General features: G+C 34.4%; 1 protein-coding gene and 1 pseudogene across 2 annotated transcripts in view; one reads left to right on the top strand and one right to left on the bottom strand.

Moving 5' to 3' along the window:
* Positions 1 to 25,267, bottom strand: part of GRID2 (glutamate ionotropic receptor delta type subunit 2) — a 1,486,895-nt gene that overhangs the window by 1,368,134 nt on the left and 93,494 nt on the right. The gene's annotated exons all lie outside the window — the stretch shown is intronic.
* LOC132692303 (thymosin beta-4-like) lies at positions 20,581 to 20,699 on the top strand (annotated as a pseudogene).

Below are 25,267 nucleotides of genomic sequence, written 5' to 3'. Positions count from 1 at the left end.
ATACAAAATACAATTAAGAAAAATAAAGAAAAACAAAATATAGAACCAGTTGTTCTAGATAACCTAGTGAATTATCTTTGGCATTATGTTTCAAAGTATATTACCCTCAAATTATATTCATAGGGTATCTAAATTTTTTGTTATCTATATTTAGAATTTTTAATTGAGGGTTTTTAAAGGTATATATAATACATTTCAAGTCCAATTTCTATTACTTATGGAAATATAATCATGTAATCTTTTCCTTTATCAAAGAGAAAAATTATTTTCACGAATTACCACATTATCATTAATAAACTAGTTGACAATTATTTTTGTCACCTCTTTGAACATTAAAATGATCTATCTTTGCTGTAGAGTTTAATGCAATTTAGTATACATGAGATCATGTACATGAAAGTAATCTGTTAACGATAAAATGATATAGGAAGGAGATTTATTGCTAAAATCAACAATTTCATTAGGATATATCAGCAATGATACAGGTAAATAAAATATTTTATGAAAAAGCATATAAGCCAGAAGCCACTTTTCATTTGTAAGAAGTTACAAAAAATAATATTATACGTTAAGGATGACTCATTTAATTTATCTTGTTCTTTCCCAGTAAAAATTAAGGCAAGGTAAAAAGCATTCTCTATATATCCTATCAAACCTCTCTTATCTAGAATATCCTAAGACAAGTGGAGTAAAAAAGATTTTTTTATCAAGTAATGAAAGCTGAGACACATTATCATGGCATTACAATCAATCAATCCCTGAGATTTTTAAGTTCATGTTTAATTGTAAAACATTATTTTGAGTGAAATTTTTCTTATAAAAATATCAGTCACAATTTATATCAGTCTGGGATATAAAAATATCAGTCTGGGATATAACCCGATACATGGTATAACAATGAAAATTAATGCTAGCTAGATGAATCTCCTAACAGAAACTAAATCCGAAAACAAAACAAAACAAAAAAATATCTCCATGCAGAATGTACATGCTATACTATAGAATTTATAACCAAGACAAACCTGGTGACATAAAGGTATTTCCAAAGAGAAGTTAATTTCTAGACTAACTATTCACAACCAAAAGTTTTTCTTTGTTCCAGCTTCTAGGAAAGCTCATGACCATCACTGATATCATCAGCCACATGATGACTCAACTCCCTCTGGCTTTCTGTCTCTACCTCAAATTAAATCTACTGTTCATCCTTTCAATTATTACGTGAATGATTACATTAACTCACTCCTTCCCCTTCCCCTTCTCCCCCCCCCCCACTTTTGCTTCTGTTTATGTAATATTTACTCTGAACAACTCCAAACTTGCATTAACAGTCATCTACTTCCTTTCCTTGCTGCTAAGGCCCGGTGGAGACAATCATAAAAGCTTTATAAATCTGGGACCCATAGATTCAATGTGTTCAGACTCATTTTTGAATCTTCTGGGCTGCCTGATAATCCTTCTATATATCTCTAGTCAGTTTCCTCTTTATACCCCTCAAACCACTGTTCATAACTTCTATCATTCTGATAAAACCTTACCTTCCCACTAGCTATTGCCTTGGACAATGGCATTATTTTCTACTTCACCTGGAAAACAGACAGCATAATGCAGCAAAATCCTCAAATTAATGTTCTCCAGTCTACAAATTTACTTATTTACAACGTCAACCCTCACTACAAGTCACCAGTCTCAGGGCAAAGCTATTCTGTTTATCATATGATCTGCAATTCCTATTTTGTTATATATTTTTCATCTCTCTCTAGTGTTGTACTATAAGCTTATTTCAGCTGCTTTTAAATTTAATCTTTTTAAAAATTTTTTAATGTTTATTTATTTTTTGAGAGTGTCACAGAGCACAAGCAGGGGAAGGGCAGAGAAAGAGAAGGACACACAGAATTTGAAGCAGGCTGCAGGTTCTGAACTGTCAGCCCAGAGCCCAACGTGTGGCTCAAACCCATGAACTATGAGATCATGACCTGAGCCAAAGTCAGAATGCTTACCCTACTGAGCCACCCAGGTACCCCTTAAATTTAATCCTAACATGCCTAGGTTATTCCTACATTTAAAAAAAATTCCCCTAACAATCCCCACAGCCTTCTCTAGCACAATCTAGCATACTCCTCCTTACAGTCTGTAGCCACCATCTCTTTTTTCTTAAAATCCATTTATCCTTCAAAACACTACAATCTAAGCTGTTTTATTCATTATTGCAACAAAAATGCCACCACTAACATCAGCAGCATCTCCCAGATACATTTATTGAACACAATTAACAATTACTTTCTTTCAGTTTCCAGAACAATAATCTCTCTCTCCTTTCACCCTCCATATCTCATGCCATCCCTTTAAAATCCTTCACAATCACTTTGTATATGTAAACCTCTTAAATGGTGGCATTCCTCAACATATTATGGCTGTTTCTGTAGGCTCTTTTCGCTGTTCTATCACGTTGGCACCTTTTCTTCCCTTTTGATTTTTTACTTCATGTCTAATCTTTCTCCTTTAGCCCACATCCATAATCTTACTGACTTGGATAGTGCATTAGCACCACAAATTCAAGGTCTAAATCTTGTATCTTGTATTCTTCCACCTCTTCCATCATTCAGATTGTCAACAGATCTCAGCCGAGTATTTACACCTTCCGATGAACTGGATCATTCTTCAACATACATGCTTTAATTTTAAACCTATTTATTTTAAATACATTTACAATAAGCAAAAATATAGGGAATGCTTTCCCAGGGATACCAAGATGAATGAGCCACAGGCCTCCTCTCAAGAAACTCATAAAAATTTATACAATATATTGTAATAAATGCAAAAATACACATGTAGACAGACAAGATAAAGAGAAAATACAGAAGAATAACAAGTAAAACAAAAGAATGCTCCTTAGGACTATCAAAAGAAAAGTTTTGAAAGTAATGAACTTTGCTTTGGGTTGAAGGTCACACAGGATTTGTTCCATTGAAAAAAGGAGAGGAGGACACTTAATACAGGTAAAAGAAACACAAGTGCACAGAAATAAAAGTTGTCTGAAATGCCAGGATATGTTTGGTCACCTATAAGCAATTCAGTGTTTATGCCTTGTAAAGAGCAACAAGGTGTGTGGATGAGCTGATAATGATGCTAAATGGAATGGCAGGAATCATACTTATTGTTATTATCAATTGTCAGTTAATGGAGTTTAAGTGTAACACATTAATGTGAAAGTAGAGAAGAATAAGATGCGATTAACTCGGAGAATTATTTATTTCTAAATTTAAAATTACTTTACATTTAGATGATAAATGAAAATCTTTGAGGTTAAATAAAAGGCAGAAATATAAAAATTACAGATCAATATTATAGAAAAATTATTATCAAGGGTAAAAAATGAATGTTGTTCTCTTCTCCTTTTCTTTTCCTTCGCTTCTACATTTTCAGGATTAGGAGTCAGAAAAGAAACTTATTACGACTTTCATAATTTATGTTGCAAAGAAACAATTTGCTTTTATGGTGAAACACAAATGCTCTTCTTAAACATGCAATAAACCAGTTGGCACATAGCTTATTCTCCAATTTAGAAATTGTTTTATTTCAATATTGAACTGCAAGTAAGACTTCTAACTTATTTCCTGAAAGAATCAGAATATAAATGATGTTTACTTTTCTAGGCTATCTCACAAGAACTAACTTAAAACATATATGTACATACACACACAAATAGAATATATTTCCAATGAAAACATAAAGTAAAGATTTTTGGTGAATAGATGATGGATCTTGGATCTGAAAATGTGGAGAAAGAAAAGAGAATACTACACTATACACACCTAACATACAAATTTATTATATATGAAATGCCTTGATAGAGAGGCTGAAGACAGCATACAAAAATCCTTACAATGTAACAGGTGAAAACTGTAAAAAGCAAATGTATTGAAAATCAGGAAAAGGGGAAATTATGGTAGGATGAAAGACAATACCAAGAATGGGTAGAAAATGCAGCAAGTTTTACAAGGCTCTGTTTCATAATGTTTCCACAGAAAAATCCTCAAGGTCCACTATGTAAAAATACTCTGAGGTGAGGGGTGGAGTCAAATGAAAGGACTTCAGGTATAGGATTTTGTGCTGGAATTGCTGAGTCAGTATTTGTTTAGCTTATCAAAGAAACAGCCAGACCAATGTTATTATTAATGATAGACACGAACACACCACATGATAGAACTCATGCTGAGAAGATATTAATTGTCTTGTTCAGGCATCATAACAATCCTAGGTATAGATCTATAAGCTCTTAGATACAATTTTGAAATCCAAAACCAAAGTAAAACCCAAAAGTTGTGTTTTTGTTGTTTGCTTTTTCACAAATCTGACACATAAGCCCTTTTGGTGGGAAATACTGACCTGAAGTGAGGTGAACTTATTTCTAGTTTTCATTTATTTCACTGTATCTTTGAAATAGGTATCTTTGAAAAAGTACAAAAATTGCTACAGCAGATCTTCTGAGATTCTTACATATTGCATAGATATGTTCCATATTAACTTTCCAGAAGTCCAATAGTTCTGAATTCTGAAATATATCTCTCCCCAAGAGTTTCAGATAAAGGACTATCAACCTGTATTACTATATGCTTTTCCTAAGTGAAAGAAGAGAAACCCAAGATCACACACATTCAAAATGTGTCCAAGGTAAGATTTGAATTCACATATAACTTCAGAGTTTAAGCTCTTATTCAATATGTATATTGCTCTGTGTAAAAATTGTGTTTACAGTAGAATTTCAGCTTCATAAAACTAGAGATTTTGCCTAAAATATTCAATTTATAGTTGCCAATGCCTAGAAAACCATAGGGATTACATACAAAATAGGTGTACAATGAACAAGTGTCTGGATACATGGATTTTATCTGTCAATTCAGCTTTTTCTAGATACTGACATACAGTGAGTTCAAAATATAGTTCCAAACAAGGAACACTCTCCTGTGTTCAGTTAAACATACTGCTGTGGTTTAAGAGTCCACACTAGCAGTGTAACAATACATTTCTCTTGTGAAGGACAAAACTAATGAAATTATGTGCCCAAATGTGAAGTCCACTACACAAAAATATAAGATTGAAGAGTTTTTAAGGGTAGGTCAAAGATGCTTCCCAGTAAGTCATGTTAGGTCTGTTTTACCACATAAAGTTTAATGGCATTGCAAATCATATGGCCACAATCAGCATAGCCCGGAAAATGACTAAACAGTTACATCAGGCTTGGATATAACAATATATTTTCTTATAAAATCAATTTGAGGAGTCTTATGAACTATAAAGGCCATACCCAGAGCATTATTATAGCCATACCCTGATTGTCTCCTTATTAGGAATGCTGACAGCAAAAAAAGCCAGTGACAAAATAATGTGGCAAGTTTTCCACAAAATAAACAACAAAAAAAGATCAGCAGTGACTGGGATGAGGGCACACCCCTTGAAAAAACTCTTAACTATGCCCAGTGTACCTCTCTTTCCTCATTCTCAGGCTATCTGTAGTGGTATTGGACCCTAATGAGTAGGAAGAAGTTTCATACTCAGATCAATTTCACATATTTTGTAACACAGATATACGTTTATTATGTACATTTTTTTATTTGTTGAATATTATGTTTCATTTTCAGATATTATGTTTTATGATACCAGTATCTGGTGTCTGTTAAAAATTCAAGTTCCTGAGGGGCGCCTGGGTGGCTTGGTCGGTTGGGCGGCCGACTTCGGCTCAGGTCATGATCTCGCGGTCTGTGAGTTCGAACCCCGCGTCGGGCTCTGTGCTGACAGCTCAGAGCCTGGAGTCTGTTTCAGATTCTGTGTCTCCCTCTTTCTGACCCTCCCCCATTCATGCTCTGTCTCTCTCTGTCTCAAAAATAAATAATCGTTAAAAAAAAAAAATTCAAGTTCCTGAATGTTCTTTAGTCCCAATTTTGAGAAACAGGTGTTTGAAATAGTGATTTTTAAATTCACCTACGAAAGTAGCACTTTCTAAAAACAAAAACAAGACAAAACAAACTCTTAAATACAGAGACCTACTAAATACTGGTAGGTTGCAAGAGGAAAGGAAGGTGGGAGGACTGGCAAAGTAGGTGAAGGGAATTTAAAAGAGAGAAAAACTGCTTGAGACACTATGAATTTTAAGTTGAGTGGCATAATGTATCCAAAAACAGTAAATATCTATAAATCAATTATGCTAGCCACATACAGTATACGGTAGTTCTCTAGAGTTAATCTGCAGTCTCTAGAATCTTGTGTGGTTTCTTTGAAGATATCTCACTAAAAGAATGGGGAATATGTTAAAGGAAAGACAACGTTGTACAATTAGAGGAATGCCCTCTCTCTCTGCATGTCACTGCTCCTATGAGATAGTTTTTGTTGTTTTTTGGCTCCATAACCACAAATCAAATTATAAGGAAAAAAATAAAAAGAAGTAAAAAGAAAAAAAATTCAAATAAGGAAATGAGAAGAAATGACATGAAAATAGAGCTTTAAAACAAAATAAACAGAAATGAATTAGAGACATAAAAACCTAAAAGATGCCGATGCTGATAGATGAAACAGATGAGTATCAGAGAAAATATAATACCTTTAAAGGAATTATGATACATTAAAATCATATAATTTGTCAAGATAAAATTAAAAACTTAAAGTCAGGAGATTTTAAAATTGGGAAAATTTTACACTTCAGAGATAGAGGACTAAGAATATGAAATAAAGCACCAAATGTATTTGAATATAAAAACATAATGTATTTGAATGTAGAAGTGTGACTAAATACTAGAGAAAAGTTTAAGATAATGCAAAAGAGGGGCGCCTGGGAGGCTCAGTCGGTTAAGTGTCCGACTTCAGCCCAGGTCATGAACCCGTGGTTCGTAGGTTCGAGCCCCGTGTCGGGGTCTGCGCGGACATCTCAGAGCCTGGAGCCTGCTTCGGATTCTGTGCTTCCTTTCTCAGAGAGCTCCCTGTCTTGCACTCTGTCTCTGTCTCTCAAAAATAGTAAATAAAGATTATAAAATATTTTAAAAACTGCAAAACAAGAGCTATTAGCAAAACAGAACATATGAATGTAATACTGCACCAGTTCTACCACAAAGCCGGTGTAGCAGGCTTAAAAGTGAAAGAAAATTGAACATGTTTCCTTACTGAAAACAAATGTTCAAAATGGTAAAAAAAAGAAAAGAAAAAGAAGAAGAAGAAAAGAAACAAAACATAGGTATAGAAAAGGAGTACAATCCCTGAGCATTCCAGAAAGACTGTTTCTCGGGGGTGTGGCATTCTTTGTGTAGCAGTGGAATCTCCCTAACTGAAATCCTAGGGGATGGGAGGAAAATAATGCCATTAGACTCCCTACCCCCAACAACTCCAACCAGCTCTGACAGGTTTAATAATGTACCTATTCTATTTATAACCTCCCAGGATGAGCTCCCCTCTCCACAGCACAAGCAATGACTTCCCCAGCCCTGAAGACCTCCCCAACTAACTTTTAATTTAGGGATTGAACTGATTTAAATTCCCTTTCCCTGTCCCTATCCCCTAATATTTTTAAGATCTTTCATTTATATTGTTTTTACACATACTTATTTCTCAAGGTTAAGGTAGCAAAGCGTAACAGAAAGCACAGTAAAGTGTGTTAAGTAATGAGGGATAAGGAGCAGAGAGATAAATGCCATGAACAAATCCAAATTTCCTACCTCGTTAGAATATCAGGATAGAAGGGGTGCCTGGATGGCTCAGTCAGTTAACCATCAGACTTTGGCTCAGGTCATGATCTCACTGTTTGTGAGTTTGAGCCCCGCATTGGACTCTGTGCTGACAGCTCAGTATGTGGAGCCTGTTTCAGATTTTGTGTCTCCCTCACTCTCTGCCTCTCCCCTGCTCATGCTCTCTCTCTCAAAAACAATGAAATAAACATGAAAAAAATTTTAAAAAGAATATCAGGATAGAGAAGGGATGGGGTCACATCTGAAGATAAACATTAGAGTTTCGTAAGTAACTCTCTGTGTTACAAACCTTATACCCTTAGCTATTGATCTCAAAGTCCTTTTTTGTTTCCTAGCCAAAAGCTGGCCAGGGTACTGCCATGTCTGATAGTCATACTATTCTTTACCCAGGCTAAACCTGGCTAAACCTCAGGTGTACATAGTGGTGGTTGGATTAGGCAGGAGGAGGGTATAAGAAAGATACCCTCTAAATGATACCAAAAGGAGAAAAATTCAAAATTTATTTAGAAAAACTTCCAAACTTCTTTGCAGAAAGTTTTTAATATTTTCCACCTATTTATATGTTGGGTGATTCTTCAGCTTTTCTAAGAGTGGTGCTCTGAGCAAGTGCCCAGCTGGCCTGCAACTTATTCTGGCTTTATTTATGTTCAAGTGTATATAAGCAAATACAATCCATTTAAGGAGTCATTAGTAATGCTCACTGGGGATAGTCTCCTTTCTACACACACACACACGCACACACACACACACACACACACATACGCACGCACACACACACATTTCCCTTGGCCTACTTTTGTTAACATCTAGGAATGTTTCTTTGTTTCTTGCCAGACCCCAGGGTAAAGAAATCTTGCTCAGATGAATTACAAAAAACTACAGGCTTTACCCAGCTCTGTCTCATCTAGTTAGGACATTTCTTTCCAAATTGCCAGGCCCTTTCTAACCAACAAGTTTCTAATGGAAACAGCAGGATTAACAGCAGGTCAGTGTGTGCATGACTGTGAAAAGGGAGAAAATGGGTATCCTATTTTTTTTATTTAAAAAAATACAGATTTCATAGCAATATACCTGACATGTACATTTTGTTGATGCCAATCTATATTAATTTTAATAATTTACATGAAAAACTACTTAACTATTAAAGAATAATATTGACTTCATTTATTTCCCAGACAGCGTAAACATGGGACTATGTGGTTGCAAAGAGGAGACCAGTAACTCCCCTTACTCTTCAGGGAAGAAAGCTCTAGATACTTCCCAAGGCAAAAGGTTCCCATTCATTTGCAAATAATACTATCTATACTGTCTTCTGTTCCTAAATCAGGTGTCTTACACATACGTTTTTCAAATTCTAGTCATTATGCTTAACATCCCTGGGTGTTTCATAGTAACGCTACAATGATAGTGACTTTCTTGACTTCTGAGTATTTCTAAAACCAAAGGTCTGAAATTTACAGGAAGAAATGTGCTTTTCTTACTTCAAAATTATTTAAAAGTATTTAATGTTATTTTAATGTTATATGATTTATACCCCATTTCTAAAAAAAAGATCTGAAGTAGTTATACTGCAGTATATTTCCAATATAGAGGAAATACGACCTTATGAAATAGTTTCATATGCAGAAATTGTTTTGTATTTCTGAATTTAGGCTATGACCTATTTTTTTAGATTAGATTCAGGGACATTTTTATCCTAATCAAAATTTTTTCTACTCATATATTGGTATGTTAAAACTTTACCTATATTAAAACATGAAGTATTGAGGGGCGACTGGGTGGCTCAGTCGGTTAAGCGTCCGACTTCGGCTCAGGTCATGATCTCGTGGTCCGTGAGTTCGAGCCCCGCGTCGGGCTCTGTGCTGACAGCTCAGAGCCTGGAGCCTGCTTCGGATTCTGTGTCTCCCTCTCTCTCTGCCCTTCCCCTGTTCATGCTCTGTCTCTCTCTGTCTCAAAAATAAATAAAAACATTAAAAAAATTTAAAAACATGAATTATTGTACAGACATCTGAGACATCAAGCATAAAAAGACCTTATCCTCTATAGCACAGAATGGAGAACTACTTCAGTGTATTGAACTGTCTAATCCCTTTTATATATATTTTTTAATTTTACTCTTTTCCTTTCCTACATATAGCACTTACCAAAATTTGTAATTATGTAATTATATATATGGTCATTATTGCAATCTCTATCTCCTCTAGCAGAATGTCTCCCTGAGAGAAGTGATCACTTATAATTATTTTTATAAATAGGTATTACTAACATATTACAGTATTAATAATGTGCCAGGCATAGTTTAAAGTACTTTAAGTACTTATATGCATTTAATTCTCCTAACAGTTCTATTAATATGATTATTATTTGTACTTTGCAAGGAGGAAATAGAAAGAAGTTAATTAACTACCCCAAAGGCCAATTGCTGAGAAGTGTGGGAGCCACTCTTCAAACCCACGCAATTCCCTGACTTTGGCGTTTGTGTTATTAATGACTGACTATGTTATTTGGCTTGGTTTGAAGTAGGCTCTAGAATCAGACTGCCTGTTTAAACTTTAGCCCCACTCCTTATTAACACAATGACTTAGGTAAAGTTAATTAACTGTTTTGTTTTTTAAAAAATAATATATAACACCTGCCACAAAAAGCTGGTGATAAAATTAAATTACTTATTACATAGAAATATCCAGCTCCAGGGACGCCTGGGTGTCTCAGTTGGTTAAGCATCTGACTTTGGCTCAGGTCATTATCTCACAGTTCACGAGTTTGACTGTGGCTTCTGGCTCTGTGCTGACAGCTCAGAGCCTTGAGCCTGCTTTGGATTCTGTGTCCCCCTCTTTCTCTAGCCCTCCCCCACTTACACTCCAGCTCTCTCTCTCAAAAATAAACATTTAAAATTTTTTTTAAAAAAAGAAATATCCAGCTCCTGATACCATGCTTGCTTCATTGTGGGTATTCAAAAAGATTTGTTGAATGAATGAATGAATGAATGAAGGCAAAATTACTCTATAAATACACATAACATACACTTCCTACCTTCTTTGTTTACTTGTTTATTTTTCAACCTATTGCCAAATTGTATATGATCAACTTCTTTGGGGAAAGAACTGTTAAAAATGCAAATGAATTCATGGAACAAAACACAGAAGCCAGTCTTTGTGACCTTGGATTAGGCAAATGAATTCTAAAATATGACAACAAAAGCATAGCAACAAAAGTAGAAATAGATGAACTGGACTTCAGAAAATTTAAAAATTTGTGTGCACCAAAGGACACATAAAGAAAGTAAAGACGATGTTAAGAACAGGAGAAAAATTTTGCAAATACTATATGTGATTAGGGGCTTATGTTGAGAATATACAAAAAAACTTTTACAATTAATAAAAGGACAAATAACCAAATTTAAAAATGGGCAAAGAATTTCAATACACATTTCACCAAGGAATATACACAAGTGGCCAATATGTGCATGAAGAGATGTTCAACATCACAATCTATCAAGTGTCAATGAGATACCACTTCACACATAGGGTTACTTAATTAGAAAAAGAAAAAAAAAAAAGGTAGGCAATAACAAGTGCCGGTGAGGATGTAGAGAAATTTAAACATTCGCACATTGCTGGCAGGAATTTAAAATGGTGCAGCCATTTTGGAAAACAGGTTAGATGTTTTCCTCAAAATGTTAACATAGAATTATTTATCACAAAACCCAATGCTTCAACTCCTAGGTACAACTCAAGAAAACTTAAAATATACAGCCACATAAAAAAATTGTACAAAAATGTTTAAAGAGTATTACTCCTCATAGTCCAAAAGGGGAACCACCTAAATGTCCATAAGCTAATGAATGGATCAACAAAAAGGTGATCATTGTTCATAATATGGAATATTATTTGGTAATAAAAAAATTGATACATGCTAAAATACAGATGAACTTTGAAAATATTTAACCAAGTGAGAGAGACAAGTCACAAAAGCTCACATACCTTATGACTCTATTTATCCGAAAAGGCTAGAATAAGCAAATCCATGGAGACAAAAAGTAGATTAGTGGTTGCCAGTGACTAAACGGAGGGGTGAACGGGAAGTGACTGCTAATGGGTATGGATTTTCTTTTGGGAGTGATAAAATATTCTAAAATTAGTGGTAATGATTACACACTGTGAAAAACTAAAAACCACTTAACTGTACACTTCAAAAGAGTGAATTTTATGGTATGTGAATTCTATCTCAATAACGCTGTTGTTACAAATGTAAATGAGACAAGAGCTTCTAGTTGCAATACTTAAAGGATGTATTTCTTCACAGAAATGTGTTCTTCACAGTATGTGCTCATTTATTCTGAATTTCAGTTCCCAAGACAATGAAATGTATAGTGAGACTTATCTTTAAGATCTTTCCAGCTATGAAATTCTAGCCATAAAGAGATGTTTTGTCTAACTGAAAAATTACAAAACTATACGCAAATACACACACACACACTCCACAGATATACTTAGTTGCTTTTATTCTACCTAATAAATTTACACTGTGAAATGTATAATTACAAATAACTTAATGTTTTATCTTAATAGAGCTTCTCAACTGAATTAACAGATCACAAAAATTTTCTTTGTCAGAGAATGAAAACACGATTTAATATATTTAAGCCTAAAATTGCATTTAGGTATACATTCATCCTCTTTTCAATATGACTGCCAGTTGAAAATACAACAGAATGTTTCATGGGATAAAAGGTTTAACAAGTGTTAGTGGGGTAGAAAGGTTGGAATTAACAGTATGTTAGAACCTGCGAATAGCTTGAAGGTCTATCAGCTTATGGGTTCAACCTGAGACGGATAATGGCAATTGTGAGGGTACAAACACAATCATGACTCAGTTTCCAATTCTGGAGAGAGCAAACTGTCCTCAAATTATTGTTGTGAAAGAGTAACCTGTGGTACTGTAGGATATAGAAATCTGCACTAAATAAGTAAGCCCAGCTTGATATCTGCATGTTTATTATCTCTCTTCCCATGAAAGCATAACATGAATAGCTAAAAGAAAATGGATGATAAATAGTCAGATCTCTGACTAAACCAAATGTAACTTTTGTTTTAAATGTCAAAACTAAAAATGAACAGAGAATCAATTCAAGAAATAATGGATGTACGAGCTGTAATGGACTTTGAGATTACCTGATTCAGGTAGTTGTACTGCTTTTTAAAGATGTGAGGCACTCCGGTCCCACTGCTAGATAGTAACATGACTATTACATAGAGTGTATTTCTTTAATTTCCCTTTTAAATAATAAGGTTGAAAACCTAAAAAACACTGAAAGTTACATAATCATCTAGTTTCTCTCCTATCATTCTCCCTCATCTGCCTAATTCCTATCCTCGCCTCTCCCATGAATGATGACTATTCTGAGTTCCTTGAGTATAATTCCAGAATTTGTATGCATGCACAAGGAAATAAAAGTATAGGATATCCTCACCTCACACTCAAAAATAAGACTGTACATGATACACACTGCTGTCTTGCATCTGCTTTCATATTAAAGTTTTTCCTGGAGATATGTCCATTTCTGTATCTAGACGTTTTCCATCCTCTTAGCATTTGTATATTATTCCATTGTTTAATATGCCATAGTTCATCTTAACTCTTAGTGCCAAATGTTTGCCATTTCAAATGTTGGTGCAAATGAATGTTTATGTATATATATGTGTGTGTGTCAGAATATCTCTCAGCAGCTACATGAATACGTGATTTCTGGGTGAAACGCAGGTTTTACCAGGCCACATAAGTTTGGGGTAGACACAGTAATGGTAATCAATACCAATCTGACTCAACCTTCAAACACAGATATGGAAGAATTCAAAATCTCCTTCATATGGTCCCTCAGTAATTACTCTTTGTCATGTTCCCTCTCTCACTTACACGGACAGCAGGTTGGTATCAGGTTGCTATTGTGACAATTATCTCTTTTGTGTCCTGACAGGAGCTATATTTAGATGTCTCTGTTGTCTTCTACTCTGTTGTCTTCCTATTACCCCATGGTTTTCCATGCCACTTATTTTTTTTCCTAGTTTACTTTTTTTTTTTTTTATTTAAATCCAAGTTAGTTAATATACAGTGTAATAATGGTTCCAGGAGTAAAATTTCATGATTCATCACCTATATATAATACCCAGTGATCATCCCAACAAGTGCCTTCCTTAATGCCCATCACCCATTTAGTCCATCCCCCCACCCAATTTCCCTCCAGCAAACGTCAGTTTGTTCTCTGTATGTAAGGGTCTCTCGGGGCGCCTGGGTGGCTCAGTTAGTTAAGCGTCCGACATTCACTCAGGTTATGATCTCACGGTTCTTGAGTTCCAGCCTCATGTCAGGCCCTGTGCTAACAGCTCAGAGCCTGGATCCTGCTTCAGATTCTGTGTCTCCCTCTCTCTGTACCCTTCGCCTGCTCGCACTCTCTCTGTCTCTTTCAAAAATAAACATTCAAAAAAAAATTTAAAAGAAAGAGTCTCTTATGGTTTGCCTCCTTCTCCGTTTTTAATCTTATTTTTCCTTCCCATCCTGTATGTTAATCTGTTTTATTCTCAAATTCCACATATGAGTGAAATCATGTATGTTCTTCTCTGACTTATTTTGCTTAGCATAATACATTCTAGCTCCACCCACATTGTTGCATATAGCAAGATTTCATTCTTTTTGATGGCTGAGTAATATTTCATTTTATATATTTACCACTATTTTTTTTATCCATTCATCAGTCAATGGACATTTGGGCTCTTTCCAATTTGGCTATTGTTGCTAGTGCTGCTATAAACATTGAGGTGCATGTTCCCCTTCGAATTAGCATTTTTGTATCCTTTGAATAAATACCTAGTAGAACAATTGCTGGATCATATGGTAGCTCTATCTTTAATTTTTTGAGGAATCTCCATATCGTTTTCCAGAGTGGCTGCACCAGTTTGCATTCCCACCAGCAGTGCAAAAGGGTTCCCCTTTCTCCACATTCTCACCAACATCTGTTGTTTCCTGAGTTGTTAATATCAGTAAATCTGACAGGTGTGAGGTGGTATCTCATCATGGTTCTGATTTGTATTTCCCTGATGATGAGTGATGTTGAGCATCTTTTCATGTGTCTATTAGCCATCTGGGTGTCTTCTTTAGAAAAGTGTCTGTTTGTGTCTTGCTGATTTTTTCACTGGATTATTTGTTTTTTGGGTGTTGAATTTGGAAAGTTCTTTATAGATTTTGGACACTAACCCTTTATCCAATATATCACCTGAAAATATCTTCTCCCATTTCATCAGTTGCCTTTTAGTTTGCTGACTGTTTCCTTTGTAGTGCAGAATCTTCTAACTAGATGAGGTTCTAATAGTTCATGTTTGCTTTTGTTTCCCTTGCTTTTGGCAACATACCTAGTAAAAAGTTTCTATGGTCCAGGTCAAAGAGATTGCTGCCTATTTTCTCCTCTAAGATTTTGATGGTTTCCTCGCTTACATTTAAGTCTTTCATCCATTTTGAGTTTATTTTCGTGTTTGATGTAAGAAAGTGGTCGAGGGTCATTCTTCTGCATGTCACTGTCCAGTTTTCCCAACATCATCTGAAGAGAGTCTTTTTTCCACTGGATATTCTTTCCTGCTTTGTCAAAGATTAGTTGGCCATACATTTGTGGGTCCAATTCTGGGTTCTCTACTCTGTTCCATTGACTTATGTGTCTGTATGCCAGTACCATACTGTCTTGATGATTACAGCTTTGTAATACAGCTTGAGGTCTGGAATTGTGATGCTTCCAGGCTTGGTTTTCTTTATCAGGATTGCTTTGGCTATTTGGGGTCTTTTCTGGTTCCATACAAATTTTAGAATTGTTTGTTCTGGCTCTGTGAAGAATGCTGGTGTCATTTTGATAAGGATTGCATTGAATGTGTAGACTGCTTTCGGTAATATTAACATTTTAACAATATTTGTTTTTCTGATCTGTGAGCATAGAATTTTCCATTTCTAAGTCTTCTTCAATTTCTTTCATAAGCTTTCTATAGTTTTCAGTGTACAAATCTTTTACCTCTTTGGTTACATTTATTCCTAGGTATTTTATGGTTTTTGGTGCAACTATAAATGGGATCAGTTCCTTGATCTCACTTTCTCCTGCTTCATTATTGACATATAGAAATGCAACCAACTGGGGCTCCATCAATTCAGGTCATGATCTCATGATTCATGAGTTCGAGCCCACTTCAGATCCTCTGTCCCCCACTCTCTCTCTGCCCCTCACCTGCTCAAACTCTCTCTCAAAAATAAATCAACATTAAAAAAAAAGAAATGCAGCCAATTTCTGTATGTTGATTTTGTATCCTGTGACTTTGCTAAGTTCATGTAACAATTCTAGCAGTTTTTTGGTGAAATCTTTAAGGTTTTCCACATATAGTATCACGTCATCTGCGAAGAGTGAAAGTTTGACTTCTTCCTTGCCCATCTGGATGCATTTTCTTTTTGTTGCCTGATTGCTGAGGCTAGGACTTCCAACACTATGTTGAACAGTGGTGAGAGTGGAGATCGCTGCCATGTTCCTGACCTTAGGGAGAAAGCTTTCATTTTTTCACCATTGAGGATGATATTAACTATGCATCTTTCGCATATAGCCTTTATGATCTTGAGATATGTTCCTTTTATCCTTACTATCTTGAGGGTTTTTTATCAACAAAGGACACTATATTTTGTCCATTCCACTTCCATGCAACATTACCTTCATCACTTTACCTTACAATAGGGAGCATTTCCTCTCATTCTCAGTTTATTCCACACAGTCAGGTGATATAATTTATTTTTCTTTACTCTTGATTTTGAGTTTTTAAATAGTAATGAATATATCTAATTAGCAATCCCTTCTGATCATCATATTCACTGACAGTTGACAGATGTCAATACTAGGCTAGTTAACAGCCTAAGCTCTGCCATTATCTCTTATGTACAGAGAAAGACAGACACACAATCAAACACACACCCACATACAAATTTTAATTGTCCTTTTAGTTATCTTTGTCCTTCCTTTCAGTATACTTATGAAAGAGCTATTACTGAGAACTTGTGATTTTTTTTTTTTTTTTGCCACTTGAGGTAACAAGGTTTAATGAGAACTTGTGATTTTAAAAGACTTCTAAACTTTTTAAATACTTTAGCTTATGAGTCAACAGCAATTCATAAATATATTTGTAAAATAAATGATCTTTCTTATAAATTATATGATAATTATGACACTGTTCTGAATTATGGAAGTCTTACATAATTATTTCAAAGGTCTTCAAGAACTTAATGATTCAAATTTTCATAATTGTGTCTAATGTGAGTTACAGACTACCTTCATTGTAAGAAATAAAAAAAATGAATTGTTCTTCAACCTTTGTTTTACGATGTGGCTCATTTTAGTTAATGTTTGATCTTATCATATCTCAAGAAACCATAAAATTGAGCAACAGTTTGTCCTGTTAATGAATGGTTTTTCCATGTTTTAGGAAAATAAATTTAAAAATAAAATCATTTTATTTAAACTGTTGGTAAATCAACTCTCCTACACTGGAGTTCATTATTTAGAATTTATACAGAACTGGAAACTCCTAATGTACTGGACCTTTTCTTACCTTTTCTGCTCTTCAGAACTACCTTTTAGATCCTAAACTCTGCTAGATAAAAATAAACAATAATAGGTTATAATTATTCATTTCAATTATTATTTCGCTGTGAAGATCTAGAACAATTATCATTTATACTCCTCTCTTGGCATTTATGTGCTATCTCTATCATTTTATGTTTATGTGTCATCCAGTAATTAGGCTCTAGCCCCTGAAGTTAAATCATTGTGTATCATACATTTCCTAATGCAGTGTCTCTCTCATGTAGAAGCTTAAAAATTACTAGCTGAAGAGGATTGTGTGTGATTATCGTAATTTAAAGCACGTTGTTAATTAAATAGGATCATTTATATTATAAAAGGATTTAGCACAATGACATACACAAAAAAATCAATAAATATTTTTTTCTCTATATTTATCAATGTTTTTGGTTAATATGACACGCAAGACACTGGCATCATCTTACTTATTTTTCAAAGTTTTTATTTAAATTCCAGTTAGTTAATATACAGTACAATATCAGGTCCAGACGTACAATATAGTGATTCAACAATTCCATACATCACCTGATGCTCATCACAAGTGCATTTCTTAATCCCCATCACCTATTTAACCCATCTGCCCACCCAAATCCCATCTGGAGATCATCAGTTTGTTATCTATAGTTAGGAATCTGTGTCTTAGTTTGCCTCTCTCTTTTTCTCCTTTGCTGGCTTCTTTTGCTTCTCAAATTTCACATGAATAAAATCATATGGCATTTGCCTTTCTGACTGACTTATTTGCTTAGCATAATACTCTCTAGCTCCATTGAAGTCACTGCAAATGGTAGCATTCCTTTTTATGGCTGAGCAATATTCCATTGTGTGTATGTGTATTGTGTGTGTGTGTGTGTGTGTGTATATATATATATATATATATATATATATATATATACACACCACTTTTTCCTTATTCATCAATCAATGCATACTTATGATGTTTCCATAATTTGGCTATTGTAGATAATTCTGCTATAAACATCAGGGTACATGTGTCCCTTTAATGTCTTTGTATTCTGTAGATAAATACCTAGTAGTGCAATTGCTGGACAGTAAGGTAGTTCTATTTTTAACTTTTTGAGGAACCTCCATACTGTTTTCCACAGCAGCTGAACCAGTTTTCATTCCTGCCAACAGTGCAAGGGGTTCCCTTTTCTCCATATCCTAATCAACACCTGCTGCTTTTTGTGTTGTTGATTTTAGCCATTCTCACAGATGTGAGGTGGTATCTCACTGAGGTTTTGATTTGTATTTCCCTGATGATAAGAGATGTTAAACACCATTTCATGTCTGTTGGCCATATGTATGTCTTCTTTGGAAAAATGTCTACTCACATCTTCTATCCACTTTTTAATTGGATATTCATAATTGGGGTGTTTAGTTTTATAAGTTCTTCGTATATTTTGGATACTAATCCCTTATCAGATACGTCATTTGCTAATACCTTCTCCCATTCCATATGCTAACTTTTAGTTTTGTTGATTGTTTCCTTCACTGCGCAGCTTTTTATTTTGATGTTGTCCTAATAGTTTATTTTTTATTTTGTTTCCCTTGTTTGTGCCTCATTTTAATTAAAAATATAATAAAGGATAAGCTCTTTATTATTCCTTAAGCACTTTAGCTCTATTTTTCATGGAACAGTTAAAATACCTACTATTGAAGTAAATTCCTCTGTTGTCTTGGATAAAACAATGCTAAGTTAAAATGTAAATTTTCCCATAATACTTCACCAATAGCAAATGAGTCTAAACATTTCACACAATGTGTCAAGTCACTTAAAGGATCATTTCCTTAAATCAGTTTGGCTTTAATTAGTAACACCAAAATATTTATCATATCTAATTCTTTTGTCTCATTAAAAATCACAGATGTTTAACAAGAAATCTGCTAAGAGCTTATTACATATTTCAAAAGATACAATTTCTTTGATACCAAGGACTGGCTTGGTATATTTATATTTTATAAAATATAGTTTTCTATAAGGACAAATATTTAGAGAACATAAAGTGTTTAGCCTTCAGAGCCAGACTTCAGTTTGAAAATAATAACTAATACTTACTAATTGTTAAACTTTAGTATTCCCCTATGTAAAATGAAATACTTCCATGAAAGTCTAATTGCTTAGAGTGTTACAAGGAATGGAAATATTATATTTAAAAATATGGCATATAATAAATAGTTAGTAAATGTTACCCATCATATTGTAACTATATCCAATATTTTGTAGAAAGCATGTTCTATCTATGAGACAGATATGTGGTCCCATGAATGTACATAGAATAAATATATCAGGAACAAGAGAGCTGGCAATTGGCAAGAATGAAGATTTTGAGTTTGAAGACCTGGTTTAAGCATTGATTCTGCTTAGTTAACATTTTGTATCTCTTGCACAAATAATTTCAACTAACTTTTACTTTCCTGATTAGTGAAAAGATGATAATATCTATTAATGTGGTTTTTGCAATGTATCTGAAAATCTTTTTAAAGAGCTACAAAACTATTATTTTATTATACATCTTCATTTTTTCAAGGTACTAATTAAATAGATGAATTGGTCAAAAGCTGTCCTCCTACTATTTTCTGAGTTCCTACAAGGCAGAGATCATCTTATTTCCTTTTAATGATTTCTTGAAAAACATTAATTGTTTTTTGTTATTGCAAAAACATCCCTGTTACTAGTGAGTATACCAACAAAATATGTGGGCATTCAAGCTACTTTTTTATTAATTATTAGAGAAAATACTATATTCTACACAAACTATTTTAAAGAAAATATTGGGCAAGTTCATTTAATTCAGAACTTAAAAACATTCTGTAATTTTAATTTAGGTCAGAGATTGTATTTTGTCAAAATGTATCACTAACAGAATGAAATATGAATTACCTTTCATTACCACTGAACACTAAGAATAAACAACTGGAAAGTAAACTACTGGGAAGAAGTCAAAAAGTAACAGTAAACAAATGCAAAATATAAATTTTATAAAATTGCATGGCTATTAAACAGAACTTATGTGGAAAGAAGTATACTAATTGACACAAATTTATGTTAATTAAGTATTGCAAATGCTACTTACATCAAGTCACAATAAATGTCATTGAGATTACATATGATTATAGAAGCCAGGCACTTGGTGGAGGCCACTGCACAGACCAGGCTTCACTCGCTCACCTACCTCACTCTATTCCTCTACAACCATGTCTGAAACATCCAACATGGCTGAGATTGAGAACTGAAGAAGACAGAAACACAGGATAAAATTCTACGACCTTCAAAAGAAGTGACAGAACAGGAGAAGCAACCAGGCAAATCATAATAAAGCATGCACCACCAATATGCACTGTACATCCCCCAAAAGCACTGCCTTATTTTACTTCTTTTAGCTGTTTAACTTTGTAAGATGCAGAGAGGTTGGATCAAGTTTAAATGACTGTGCTGCCCCTTTTCACATCAAAGAATCGAGAAGTACTGCCAACAAAGGCCATGCCAGCCTCTACCACCTGCCTGTCTGGCCAGCAGGGAAGGAAAAGAACTTGCATGTTGGTGAAGGAAGAAGCTCGGTGGGAGGACAGTGAAATCTAGAGTAAAAACCAAGTTGGTCCAACGTGTTCTGTAGGCTACAAAATGCAGTTTACTCAGAGTGTTATTTTTTGTTGTTATTCAAACGATTTTAATCTCTGGAATGCACAATGTTTAAATATGAAAATAGTTTTAAAATCTGAAAAAAAAACATACAGAAAACTGTAATAATTCTTACAAGTTGGACTTCAGAGAAAATGAATAAATTTTAAGAATTAAAACTTATTCAATGTAGAGATTTGGAAGCTTATTTAATCAGGCTTATTATACGATTTTTTTCTTTTTTAAATGTTTTAATTTTTTATTATTTTTTGTTTTAGAGAGAGAGAAAGAGTGCAAGAGGGGGAAGGGACATAAGGAGAGGGAGAGACAGAGTCTTAGGCAGGCTCCATGCTCAGCACAGAGTCCGACACAGGGCCCAACCTCACAACCCTGGCATCATGACCTGAGCTGGACACTCAACCAACTGAGCCATCCAGGCACCCCAGTAATTGTTTTTATAAGGTGTAATTTATCATCCCTGGTGCAAAATATTTATATTTTTTTAAGCTAAAATATCAATAGGGAGCTTAACACACACAGTAATCAGTGAACTACAGACTACAAAACTAACCACACCACAACATCTAGGACAAGATCAAAACATCTGGCCTGTGTGAAAAAAGTTTCCTAGAATGCATGCATAAGGGACATTACTTACTAAGATTAATATACCCTATGCTGATCAATAGATTATTTGCTAAAATTGCTGTTCACCATCAGTAAAGAGTGACCCTTAAATAAAATCAGTGAAAATAACCCCTTCTTCACTTGTTGGCTAAGGTCAAGTATGGTTAACACTCAGTGAAAACAATTAAGAAATCATAACATGTTTTAAAAAGATGTGGAATTGCATATGATTGTATTATTACAAATACAAATAACATGCTGATGGTCTTTATTGAAACGAAAATTACAGCCCAATAATTAGGCATTGAGGTGTCACATAAAAACCTAGCAAATACCATAAAGGAGATCAGTGGTATTTCCACTGGCTTGCTGTGTAACCCTGGACAAACCAAGTCACCTTTTGTGACTTGGCTGCTTAATTTTTGAAAACATGATGACTGAAGTGATAAACTCAAATTGGTATAATTCAAAATGACCAACACTAATTGCATAAATATATCTAACTGGGAAGGCATTTCATCAGATCACCAGATTGTAACATAAAAATTCCATAAGAATGAATATCCAGATAGCTTTATTTTCTGATCCATGTACTTATTTTCCCCTGACTAGATCAATAAGTATGAAAAACAATGCTCTCCAGATCATTTCTTCTAGGTTGGGGCTTAGGTAGATCTTCAGTTTAAGTACTGAATTCAACTATGAATTCAATTGTACTATCCCATCAAATATTCTGAGAACTTAATATGTATTAATTATCAAGTGGCAGATGACTTCTAAAAATAACTCTTCAAATACTAAATTTCTGAGGATGATTATATAAAACCATCCAAAAACATAGATAAGCCATGTCATCTAGCATGCCGCTATATTATACAGATAGAAATTTACATCTCCATTTCCCCCATCATGACAAATAAAACATTTTCTGTTTTCACACACACAAAAAAATAGTATGAAACAAGAATATTATGATGCGTCTCTAAATTTTTCAAACTTAGGGGAGCCTGGGTCGTTCAGTCAGTTAGGCTTCCGACTTTGGCTCAGGTCATGATGTCATATTCTAAGTTCGGGGCCCACATCGGGCTCTGTGCTGACAGCTCAGAGCCTGGAGCCTGTTTCAGATTCTGTGTTTCCCTCCCTCTCTCTGCCCCTCTACTGCTCATGCTCTCTCTGTCTCTCAAAAATAAATAAACATTTTAAAAATTAAAAAAAATTCTTCAAATTTAAACAGTATATTATTTATAGGACTTAATCACCCCCCCAAAAAAAAACAAAAACAAAAACAACAACTTGACCCAACCACTCTGAACCCAGGAAGTATTTTAATAATAAAATATAAATTTCTTAATTAAAAAAGAAAACTAAAAACATGAAAAGAACCAAAAACTAAGCATAAAATTACATAAAACAAATACTTTCCTATTTAACTGTTGGCCACCTATAAATATGTTCAAGACTGTCTTAGATTTATAAATTCAATAACATGCAGATTTATTCTCATCATAAATAGGTTAGGTGAAAAATTCAGAAAAATGCAATTTAGCATTAGTGTGATCATGGCAGTTTCAAGACCAGTCACTGCCCCTTTCTGTATTTTTTTAATCCATTATACATTTTTGTGCTTGTACTTTTGTTTCATAGTTTGCAGGAGTATTATTCTCCTCTTTGTTTTCAGTTACTCTATTTTTATTACTTGCTTATTCTCATTTACTTATTTGCATTCAATCATTACCTAATCCTTCATTAGCATACTTCCATTCTTTTTTATTCTTGATTCTTGATTCTTGATTCTTTTGCTTAATGCTGAAGATTTGGGTTTTGCTTAATGCTGAAGATTTGGCCTCTATTTATCATCTTGTTCCTCCTTCAAATTCCCTTTCTTTCACCTAAATTCTGTGTCCTACTATGCTTGTGTGTGTGTGAGTGCTAAGCATATATATCTGCAGATATAACACTGTGTAGCATGAGTCAGAATATGATCAGAAGAGGAAGTCAAGACAAGAGTAACAAAACGCAGGATAAAGATAGGTTTTAGTTTCTTCAACAAAATGGTTAGAAAGTAATATTTTGAGAATTGACTGTATTGGTACTTCGTTAGTATCAGTTTTAGTAGATTACTGCCAGTCTTTCCAGACCTGAGACCTAGATGCAGAAGACACTTGGTAAATATAATCAAGTGTTACACTAAATGTACTTTACCTGTTCATTTGTCCTATTCATGTTACATATTTTACTTTGTATCAAAACATATAGTAGGTCATTTAAATAAATATTTAAGTGTCATTCAGAAGAAGAAATCTGTTATAATTTCTCTTTCCCAGCCAGAATTATAGTTTCTAGTATGATTTAAAACTCTAACGGAAGGGCGCCTGGGTGGCTCAGTCAGTTAAGTGTCCAACTCTTCATTTTGGATCAGGTCATGATCCCCCAGTCAAGAGACAGAGCCCCACCTCAGGATCAGCACAGAGTGTGGAGCCTGCCTGGGACACTCTCTCTCTCTCTCTCTCTCTCTCTCTCTCTCTCTGTCTCTGTCTCTTCCCCTCCCCTGCTCATGCACACTTACTCACCTGTGCTCTCTCTCTCTCTCTCTCTCTCTGTCTCTTCCCCTCCCCTGCTCATGCACACTTACTCACCTGTGCTCACTCGCTCTCTCTCTCTCTCTCATAATAAATAAACTTTAAAAAATAGCTCTAATGGAAAATAACTCTGTTCATACCTCTGTCGATTTATACTTTAACTGAGGTTTAGCTCAAGAACTTAGATGTAATCACACACTGCATTTCCAGCCAATGGGGCTGGAAAGAAGATCTATGTAGTCTGGCTCTAAAGGATTAGGAACTATGGCATTACCAGTTTGTCACAGTATTATTAAATAAAACTATCAATCACAAGGACTGAGAGTACACAGATGCACAGTGACAACACTTTTAATGTTTTGTTGGTGTTTATCAAATGAAAGGTAGCAGTGTTAAGAATACATTCAATGAAATATTTTATCAGTGATAGAAGCATCATTTTTAAAACATAATTTGGAAAACCATCAAAACTGTCAATTTCTTGAAAATACACTTCTAATAAGCAGTTACTGAAATAAAATTATTAAAATACAGTTTGATGTCTGTATTTTTTTTTTTTAATTTTTTTTTTTCAACGTTTTTTTTATTTATTTTTGGGACAGAGAGAGACAGAGCATGAACGGGGGAGGGGCAGAGAGAGAGAGGGAGACACAGAATCGGAAACAGGCTCCAGGCTCCGAGCCATCAGCCCAGAGCCTGACGCGGGGCTCGAACTCACGGACCGCGAGATCGTGACCTGGCTGAAGTCGGACGCTTAACCGACTGCGCCACCCAGGCGCCCCGATGTCTGTATTTTTATTATCTGTTTGATACATTATTTTACATTTGATAAAATATATCTATTTTATATATATTATATATTATCTTATTTTTATTTTTAGATTTTTAGATTTTTACTAAGTATTTCCCATGTAATTACATCTTATTATCTGACAATATAATGTTTTAAAAATATATATACATAGGTTTTCAAGTGAAATGCTTCCTTAGTATATTAGTAAATGTATACTTTAATTATGTATCTAACAATATTTATTAATTAATCTCAAATTGAATT

Source organism: Panthera onca, chromosome B1, assembly GCF_046562875.1.
Source record: "Panthera onca isolate mPanOnc1 chromosome B1, mPanOnc1 haplotype 2, whole genome shotgun sequence".
NCBI lineage: Eukaryota > Metazoa > Chordata > Mammalia > Carnivora > Felidae > Panthera > Panthera onca.
This window is presented reverse-complemented; position numbering and strand designations above follow the sequence as displayed.